We start from the raw sequence: 8246 nt of genomic DNA on the forward strand, positions 1-8246 counted from the left end.
AATTTCCTGGGCAAGCATAGCCCCCACTGCTGCATCTGTTGTTGTGAGGTAGAGCCTGAGGGGAATCCCTCGCATAGCTGGTTTTAGTACTGGTGGCACTACTACAAAAATATCATTTAACAGCGTTAATTTAACAGCGCTTTTTACCCTTATGCTGTTAAAGATATCAAATATAATATATTACAGCGCTTATAATAAACGCGCTATCATAAATGCTCATATTACAGCGCTTACTCGATATGCCCTGTCATATTTGCAGATGTATAATAGCGCTCCAACAACCAACGCTGTCAAATAATATACGAAAAAAAACCTTACACACTCTCAAAACATAAAACAACCGGTTTCTTCCTCCCTCGTTTCTTCCCTGCAAAACCCTTATACTGTCAATACTCTCAAATCTCAATCGATCACAACCGGAGCGGCGAAACCCACGGCGGAGATTTCCTTCACGCGGTGTTTCCCTTCGCCTGGCGGCGCTTCCCTTCTCACGACAAGATTGAATAATCGAATTGGAAGGTATACTCCATAGAGTTCAATGAATTTTGCTAATTTATGTTTGGGTTGTTTTTAATTTTGCGTTTTAAGTGTGCGATTATAGTTAATTAATTTTCTTGAATTGGTTTTGTTGGGAAGGGGGTTTGAATTCAATTACGATTGTTTTAATTATGGGTTTTAGGTTTTGGTTTTCCTCACTCCCGTCGTTCTTCGCGAATGCCATCGCATAATTTCCCAGGGCGAGGTCGTTTTCCCTCTCCTCCTTTTTATCTACATTGTTTCTTTGATTCGTTGATAAAAACTAGGGTTTGGGGTTTCAATTTGTTGGGCAAGGGTTTAAATTTTAAAGCCCGAATTTGTAATGAAAACTCTAATTCTAGTCATTTCTTCTTATTTCGTTGCACTAGTCTGAATATACTAATTGATATGCAAGGTTTTGCACCTGAATTGTCAATTAGGTCGTTAGGGGTTAGGAATTGGGATAATTATATCCAAGTTAATTATGGAAGCTCATAAGTAACTTCTCTTATCTATTCATAGTATTCACTTGTCCTGAACATATCAGCACCACTCCATTAGTGCTCCATCCAAATTTCCAGTGTTGCATAATCAGTCAAAGTTTCTCTTTATGTTTGTCTGGTACACTATTAAGTTCTCTTCATCCCTTCAATGCAGATTTTCTCATACTATTTTTCACAGAGGCTCTCTTCTACTGTGGTGTTGCAATTTTTCTTTTCCTTATTCACTCTCTGCGTAGCCCCGCTAAAAGTGTTCCTGTTGCCAGCAGTTGTGGAAAGCTAACCACTCAGATGGGGAGTCGTATATCTTCAGTTGCTATTTTGATGCTTAGACAGCTTAGTCTTATTATTCCAATGGTGACAATGGTTTTGTTTGGCCGTGGACTGGTCCTGCAGCATCAGCTTCTCTAGCTCCTTACTTGGTTGGTATTGTTGTACAGTTTGCATTCGAGCAGTATGCAAAATATACGAAATCACCTTCCTGGGCCGTCATTCTAGTTGTATTTCAGGTGAAGTACTCTAAAATGTTTCCTTTGATTAGTACAAAGTATTGAACTATAGACTAATATTCTTCCCTTGGCTTTCCTTTTTATACCTTTTGTGAGAAATATACTTGATTTGTGTTTGTAATGTATGTGAGCTTATTGATATTAGTTGCACCAGATTATGGTTCGTTTTCCAAAATTTTCCCTTGATTCGTTTTTTGGGAATTGACGATTAGTGCTTTGATATGAAACATGTATATAGACTGCATCAACTAAATCGAGCCGCACAACTGGTAACTGCTCTATCTTTCACAGTTAGAGGAGCTGAGATTAATTCACACAACTTGGCCAATGGCTGCAGCTAAAGAACCTCCCCCAACTCTGGAAACAACAATGTCCTACTTACAAAAATATCTGAGTGAACGACCCAAATGAAGTACGAAGAATGAAACAACCAGTTTACATACAAAGAAAAGGGTTGCAAGAGCTACTTAGTACTCCATGTTTAGACGGATCAGGAAGTTAACTTAGTACATAGTAATTTGAGTTACTTAGTACTCCATGTTTAGACGGATCAGGAAGTTAACTTAGTTATGTTCTTCTAACAAGAGCCTTATAGGCTGGCTTTGCCATGTTGCAGAGGGACTAGTGAGATTCCCCCCCCCCCCCTACACCCACCCCTTATAGTTTCTTCTGTTAGCATAAAGAAGTTACTTTCTTTTTCAAGCTGGCAGTAGCTTCTTTATGCTGACACAAAAGACAACTATAACCCAATAGTAATCAGTGAGGAGGTTCAGATGCAATGGCAGTTCTGCCACAGCAACTATAACCCAAGCTTGCAGTAGCTTCTTCATTTTTCTCACTTATATATTGCACTGTGAAATTTAACAGAGTAGATTTACACTTTATCTCCCTCAGGCCTCAACAATGATGTTTTATGTTTGTATCGATATTCAAGTGTTGGTTTGTTTTTAAGGGTGAAAAAGTGATATTTTCTTGTTGTAAGTGTAGGTGTGACTCATATGGGTGGAGACATGTTCAAATTGATTCCTTCTGGTGATGCAATCTTCATGAAGGTACTTCCTCTTCATTGTTTGTTTAGTATACATCCTTACATATTTGCTGCCGTGATTTATAACCTCTTCTGCCTAACATTTAATTGATCAGTCTAAATGCATATAAAGATACGGTGATGCATCAGACCTAAAGGACGTAAAATTTAATGGAAAGAACTAAAAATGAACGTAACTAAGAGAAATGGAGCTTCAGTTAGTTAGAAGTTAGTTAGAAAAGTTTGCCTATAATTTACAGCCAGCTCTTATTTATATTTCCTGGTGAAATGCAGGAAGCTCTTGTTGTTTAGTTATATTTTAAATCTGACTCAATTTTTTGTTTTGACAACGTAACAAACAACAAAAGGGCTAAGTATTGCAGTTGTAGCTAGGCTATGGGCCTGAATTAATAAAGAACGACGCACTTTCCTACACAAAATATAATCAAAATTAAGAGTAACAGATCGTATGTCCTCTATTATTATGTGTATCTTCTAGGGTGCTTTTGTTGGATCATAAACGGAAGTGATGATATTGATGCAGTTTGTGATGATTTCTATATGCTTGCAAATAACTCAAAATGGACCTAGTTAACCCAAAAGAACCTCCAAAAGAATCTTTATTTATGTTTACAATTACAATAATAAATAATAATATATCTAACTTAATTTAGATAATCGACTGAAATTGATTGATCAAATATCGTTATATGGTAAGAAGAAGGCGTATATAAGAAGAGTACCTGGTTTTCAGGTGGTTATCTAGAATTTAGTATCTTTTGCCTTTTTCTGTTCAACTCCTATGTTATCTACCTAGTGTTTCGTAATGTTGATTTTGATTTGTGTATAATTGACCCAGTTTTCCCCTGGTGACCCAAGCAAGTTCATGGTTACTATGGCTGATTCCCAGGTCCGGATACTGGGGTTAATGTAATATGTAAATATAAAGGTTGGTTACTCATCTCTGAGTTAATTCTGTTTGAGGCTTCTTCTGAGTCATCTTCACTTAATCAGTATTGAAAGTATAATAGTTGTTTGGTTGCATGTTACAAATCACATTTCCAGGAAGTTTTGCAAATTCAAATTCCCGAAAGTTGTTGAACATTATGCAGTTTTATTTGTACAAAGTTGCTCAGTGAATTTTATTTCTGTCCTAATTTCTGTTATGTTATTTTCTGTTATCAGGTCATCGAAATGCAAGAAGTCAGATCTCTGCATCATTTACTCAGATGGGAAACACATTATCTCAGCCAGTGAAGACTCTTCTGTTTATGTGTTGGAATCCAATAAATCAGACACATGTCATACAACAATTTCATCTCACTTCAGAAGCAAGAACTCATTGGGTGCGCTATGTTGTTCAACAAATGTATCGTAGATAGATTGCATTGAAGGAATCAAAAATATACTCCGTACAACCCTATTAATTAATGTGTTTTGCATAATTTAATGTTGTGGTCTGATTTTAGAACATATTTATGTAATCAGTTATATTATAATGACAATTGCAAAAAAAAAAATTATTGGAGGTTTGAAATTAAAGTTTAACCACTATATTATTCACATGGTGTTATTATGAACCTGGTATAGTTTTGTGGTATCATAAAATGAAATATATGGCATAACCAAAAAAAATATTTTTAAAATTGATAAAAATCACTTTAACAGCGCTTCTAGGATATCCGCTATTACAAAATAATTTAAAAGTTGGCGGTTAAAGTTTTGACAGCATACCTTTAATAGCGCTTCTAATGTGCTTTAAAATAATAATTTGAATTATCCTAAAGGGACCTTTGACAGCGCTTCTAGCAAGCGCTGTTAAATGTGCGTCTTTCTTTTAACAGCGGAGCGATTAACAGCGCTCTTAGAAGCGCTGTTAAATGCAAAAACAAGCGCTGTTAAATGGTATTTCTGTAGTAGTGTGGGTTGGAAAAGTAGCTTTTGATTGTTTTGAATGCATGCTGACAATCGTCATCCCACACTTCAGGCTCGCTTTTTCGGAGCTTTCGAAATACTGGTTCACAGATCATTGTGAGTCTTGAAATGAACCTGCTGATATATTGTAGTCTGCCGAGAAAACCCCGAATTTCCTTTTCATTCGTTGGTGGTTGCATCTCGAGAATTGCTTTGATTTTCGAAGGATCAGCCTCTATGCCTCGAGAGCTGATAATATATCCGAGTAACTTGCCTGACGTTACCCCGAATGCGCACTTTTGAGGATTGAGCCTCATGTTGTATTGTCTGAGCCTGTTGAAGAACTTTCGAAGTACTGAGGTATGCTCGTGCCGTTCTTTGGATTTGAAAATCATGTCGTCGACATATACCTCAATTTCCCTGTGAATCATATCGCTCTTGATGGTTGTGGCTGTTCTTTGATAAGTTGCTCCCGCGTTATTTAGTCCGAACGGCATAACTGTATAGCAATATGTGCCCCACTGAGTAATGAAGGTTGTTTTCTCCATGTCTTCCTCTGCCATGGGAATCTGATTGTAGCATGCATACCCGTCCATAAAAGACAGTAAGGCATGATTTGCGGTGTTGTCGACCAAGATGTCGATGTGAGGCAATGGAAAACCGTCTTTAGGGCTGGCCCTGTTAAGATCTCTGTAGTCCACACACATTTGTACTTTGCCGTCTTTCTTTGGAACTAGGACGACATTTGCGATCCCTTCTGGATATTTTACTTCTCGAATAAACCCGGCTCTAACTGCTTGGAGACCTCTTCTTGAATTTTGAGGGAAACATCCGGTTTCATGCGACGGAGTTTCTGCTTGATGGGTTTTGAACCTGGAATAAGGGGAATTGTATGTTGATCGATGCTTGGATCAACCCCTGGCATATCTTGATAGGACCATGCGAAGACGTCTACATACTCTGAAAGTAGCTTGATAAGATCGTCCCTCTTTGCTTGAGAAAGAGTTAAACCAATCTGAACTAGTTTTGAATCACTGTTGTTAGAAAGGTTGATTTTTTCTGTTTCCTCAATTATGGGCATCCTGTTTTCATGATTTTCGATAGCTTTTAGAATTTCAAAGTCAGTTTCTTGTGAAGCAAAGTTGTGTGGATTAGGATTTGATTTTGAATTAGGACTCGAAGTGTAAGTAGAAATTGAAGTGTTATTGAAATCAGCAATCATTACATCGACTGTTTTGACTTGAAGCTCACCCTTTAGAGGCTCTTGATTAATGCAATATTCTAGTTCTAGACACTTAGACTCATTGCTAGACTCAGATCCAGACTCATCCTCAGACTCAGACTCGCTCATCATAGATCCTTCGCCCACAGTAATTTTGAACATTTTGCCATTTGGAGCAGTTATCTTGAGAGACTTTCTCCAGCCATTGACCATCTTCTCGCTTGGAGTAATTAGTTTAGATGGGTCGAAATATTCGATTTGAGTGATCATTTGAACCATGGCGTCTTCGGAAATGATTGGGGTTATTTCTTGGCCAAATAGCACACCAAAAGCTGATGAGTCAAGGCACTCAGGGAAGCCTTGTCTTGTATTGGAGGAGCATCCTCTAGAAAGTGACAGTCTTCAAGGATCTCGAATCCGGGGTAAATGATCCCTTGTGAAGAGTCATAGAAAGGTTCTGGGAAGTCGAAGTATAAGTCATCCTCTCATTCTTTCACGAATTGCCCATTGAGTGTGAGTTGATGAGGAGGTATTTTGAATTGATCATTGCCGGCTCGACGGGCCTTTAGCTTAGCCTTTTGCTGCTTGTCATTGAACTTAGTTGGCTGTATCCCAGTCCGCAACAGTTGGTCTGTCCTTGGGCCTTGAAAGGATATTCGGTGGGTGGTGGCAGAGTAGTGCCCAAGAAGTGCCCACGCTTGATCATCATGCGCTTTGCCATGGGATTCATTCTGGATTCGATGGCTCCAACTTCAGCACTGAATCCCCAAAGGTCTTCGTCGTTGTCATCATGTTCGATCAATATCAGATCCTTGTCGGCTATCTTGGTCCTTGGATGGGACGCATGCAGGGTAATGACCTCCATTCGAACTTTCTGGTGGAGTGAGGATGGCACTGCTTTGAGGTCATGGATCCAAGGTCTTCCCAACAGGAGATTGAAACTTGCTTTGATGTTGAGAACTTGAAAGCTCATTTTCTGCTCGATTGGCCATGTGCGGAGTAGTAGAGTGAGAGTTCCCGTTGCTTTCCGACGAGTGTTGTCATAGGCACGAACACCTTGGGAGGAACTAGAAAAGTCACTAGGGGTGAAACCCAGATTTTCGGCAGTGCGGAGAGGACACACATTGATGGCCGATCCATTGTCCACTAGAGTCATGGGGATGATCTTGTCATTGTACTCGACAGTCAGATAGAGGGCCTTGTGATGGGCTGCCCCCTCAGGTGGGAGGTCTTCATTAGTAAAGGTGATTCCTTCTTCCAGATTTGTAAGCAACCCGATCAATTCGTCAAGAGTGACTTCTGGTTAAGAGCAGTGCGGTGCTCCATAGAGGAACCCATGAGTTGCCAAATATTAACCTCTACCTTAGTGCGCTTCAATTGCAAGATTAGAGGGTTCTCCTCGGTGGGTTGAGGAACATTTGTTTCCGGTGCCGTTCTGTTGGCTGGCTCTTGAATTCGTCCAGACCTAGTCATGACCTGAACATTGTTTTCTGCCTTGGGGTCCAAGTACCAGTCGGCGCTCACGATTTCTCGGCATTCATCATCAGAGATGTTTTCAATAGGAGGGTCCTGATATGTGTCTTCATCATCGCTGGCCCAGATCCCGCAAATGTCTCCTTGAGGTAACCCAGATTCCGAGTTTTCACTTGGCTACACCAGGGGTGGCACAGACCCTTGATTATGAAATATTTCCTCTACCTCGAATGGGCCCACAGCATGGAAAAGAGTTTCTTGATTGTCCTCGAGAGCCCTTATGCGAGCCTCCGCTTCCTCACCACGTTCATAGAGCTCTGGTACAGCTGCTGCTAGTGAAGTCATCTTGAATAGGATTTTGAGAGGAGGAGTCTGAGCACCTAGTTAGGACATGATTTTGAACTTTAGAACTTGAACTTCCCGACACATGATATGATATGCATGCAATGAATGAGACCTAGACTTGACTCTAAGTGTCACTCCGAAGATTCGGGTTTTTGGATTTTGTATTTGTATTCGGGATTTACAACCCGTTGGAAATGTTTGAGAGGAGCGTTCATTCTTTTTTGAAAGTTGTCTCTTGTACTAGAACTTGGAAAAGGAATATTCCGACCTATTGGAAATTGGACTTATTTGAAGGGGATTTCAACCCGCTCGAGAATTTGGAAATTGGACTTGTACTAGGAAATTGAATTTTGTATTATTTAAAGGGAATTTCAACCCGTCAATTTTTTAGGGGAGTTTCAACCCATTGGACTTTGAATATTTTGAAGGGAATTTCAACCCGATTGAAAGGGAATTGATTTTGTATTATTTAAAGGGAATTTCAACCCGTCAATTTTTTAGGGGAGTTTAAACCCATTGGATCTGGAATATTTGAAGGGAATTTCAACCCGCTTGAGAATTGGAATTTGTATTATTTCAGGGGAGTTTCAACCCGTTGGAATTTGAACTTGTATTATTTCAGGGGAGTTTCAACCCGTAGAATTTGAACTTGTATTATTTCAGGGGATTTTCAACCCGTTGGAAATATTTGGAATGGGGTTTGTATTATTTTAGGGGATTTTTAACCCGTCAATATTTTA

At 39.4% G+C, this 8246-nt stretch overlaps 1 long non-coding RNA gene across 1 annotated transcript; it reads left to right on the plus strand.

Moving 5' to 3' along the window:
* Positions 1-824: 824 nt before the first annotated feature.
* On the plus strand, positions 825-3449 carry LOC110795072 (uncharacterized). Its single transcript, XR_002535197.2, has 3 exons — positions 825-1525; positions 2513-2577; positions 3412-3449. It is a non-coding gene; the product is annotated as an uncharacterized lncRNA (long non-coding RNA).
* Positions 3450-8246: the final 4797 nt, after the last annotated feature.

The sequence above is a fragment of the Spinacia oleracea genome, chromosome 6 (genome assembly GCF_020520425.1).
Source record: "Spinacia oleracea cultivar Varoflay chromosome 6, BTI_SOV_V1, whole genome shotgun sequence".
Taxonomy (NCBI): Eukaryota; Viridiplantae; Streptophyta; class Magnoliopsida; order Caryophyllales; family Amaranthaceae; genus Spinacia; species Spinacia oleracea.